At 54.2% G+C, this 2,181-nt stretch overlaps 1 long non-coding RNA gene across 1 annotated transcript in view; it reads left to right on the top strand.

Annotated features, from left to right (window-relative positions):
• Nucleotides 1-1,549, top strand: part of LOC140399580 (uncharacterized) — a 5,622-nt gene extending 4,073 nt beyond the window's left edge. Inside the window, exon 2 of the long non-coding RNA XR_011937735.1 lies at nt 1,307-1,549. This is a non-coding gene — a long non-coding RNA (uncharacterized lncRNA). The remainder of the gene's footprint in view (nt 1-1,306) is intronic.
• Nucleotides 1,550-2,181: the final 632 nt, after the last annotated feature.

Raw genomic sequence — 2,181 nt, forward strand, 5'->3', positions numbered from 1 at the left:
TATCTCCCCCCCCATTTATCTCCCCCACCCCCATAATTTCCCCCCAATTTATTGCTCCCTCAATTTTATTCCCCCCATTTTATCCCCCCCACAATTCGCCCACCCCATAATTTCCTCCCCCCAATTTATTCCTTTCCCAAATTTGCCCCCCCCCATTTTATTCTCCCCCCAAATGTCATTACCCCCCCTCAATTCCCCCCTCCCAAACTTATCCACCCCCTCCCAAAAACATTTTACCCCCAAAAATTATTTTATTGCCAAAATGGATACAGAGGTGGGGGGGGTTTCGTCACCAGACCCCTCCTGCTCCCACTCTACTCCTCACTCCCCTCCTCAGGCTGCGTTCCCTCCTGCTCCCACTCTCCACCTCCTTAATCCCCTTCTGAGGCTGCGTTCCCTCCTGCTCCCACTCGACTCCTTACTCCCCTCCTCGGGCTGCATTCCCTCCTGCTCCCACTCTCCACCTCCTTAATCCCCTCCTGAGGCTGCGTTCCCTCCTGCTCCCACTCTCCACCTCCTTAATCCCCTCCTCAGGCTGCGTTCCCTCCTGCTCCCACTCTCCACCTCTTTAATCCCCTCCTGAGGCTGCGTTCCCTCCTGCTCCCACTCTCCACCTCCTTAATCCCCTCCGGAGGCTGCGTTCCCTCCTGCTCCCACTCTCCACCTCCTTAATCCCTTCCTGAGGCTGCGTTCCCTCCTGCTCCCACTCTCCACCTCCTTAATCCCCTCCTGAGGCTGCGTTCCCTCCTGCTCCCACTCTCCACCTCCTTAATCCCCTCCTGAGGCTGCGTTCCCTCCTACTCCCACTCTCCACCTCCTTAATCCCCTCCTGAGGCTGCGTTCCCTCCTACTCCCACTCTACACCTCCTTAATCCCCTCCTGAGGCTGCGTTCCCTCCTGCTCCCACTCTACTCCTTACTCCCCTCCTCAGGCTGCGTTCCCTCCTGCTCCCACTCTACACCTCCTTAATCCCCTCCTGAGGCTACGTTCCCTCCTGCTCCCACTCTCCACCTCCTTAATCCCCTCCTGAGGCTGCGTTCCCTCCTGCTCCCACTCTCCACCTCCTTAATCCCTTCCTGAGGCTGCGTTCCCTCCTGCTCCCACTCTCCATCTTGTTCACTGGAATAACTCACCCAACCCTCGGTGTGAAAATGTCACCGGTCTCCCACTCCCCCCAGAGACACTGATACTCCTGCCCCCCTCCCAAAAAAACAAAACACAGCCCACCGCTTGAGGGCCCATCAGAATAATGAAACCCCAATCATGACGGACAAAGACACATTGACATTTATTCTGTTTCTCTCAGGTTAGAACTCCTGTCTGAGGATTCCTCGCCGAGGAAAGATTCTCTTTGCGTCGTCCAAGCTTCAAAATCAACTCTCCTCTGGGAGAAAGAGAAAGCTGGAAATTGATTACCGCAAAGCGTTATTGAAATAATAAAGGCACAGCAACATTCTGGGACTGCCCCAATCTGTGTTATAAAACCCATTTTATAAACACGCCAGACGATGCACAATTTTGGTGCTTTTAATAAAATATTTTTATTGAAGTACTTGCAAAATTTTTATAGCAATAACAAAAGCAATAATAACAAAACCATCAACATGGTAAACTAAACATTTCCCACCCAACCCCTTCTGTATCCCTTAACCATATTGCACCTCGCCTCAGACTCACCCTTCCCCCTCAGACTCCCCCTACCCTCTCCCCCTCAGACTCCTCCTTTCCCCTCGGACTCCCCCTACACTCTCCCCCTCAGCCTCCCCCTTCCCCCTCAGACTTCCCCTACCCTCTCCCCCTCAGACTCCCCCTTCCCCCTCAGACTCCCCCTACACTCTCCCCCTCAGACTCCCCCTTCCCCCTCAGACTCCCCCTACCCTCTCCCCCTCAGACTGCCCCTACCCTCTCCCCCTCAGACTCCCCCTTTCCCCTCGGACTCCCCCTACACTCTCCCCCTCAGACTCCCCCTTCCCTCTCCCCCTCAGACTCCCGCTACCCTCTTGCACACTCTTTCCCTCACCCTCCCTCCACAACCTTGACAGAGACTGTATTAGGAAAATTAAAATCCCCGAGTGTGACCACCCTATTCCTCCTGCAAGTTCCATCTGCTAATTCCTGTTGACTGTTTGGGTACAATCCCAATGAGGTCACCATCCCATACTTGGTTCACCCACAAAACAT

Source organism: Scyliorhinus torazame, chromosome 23, assembly GCF_047496885.1.
Source record: "Scyliorhinus torazame isolate Kashiwa2021f chromosome 23, sScyTor2.1, whole genome shotgun sequence".
NCBI lineage: Eukaryota > Metazoa > Chordata > Chondrichthyes > Carcharhiniformes > Scyliorhinidae > Scyliorhinus > Scyliorhinus torazame.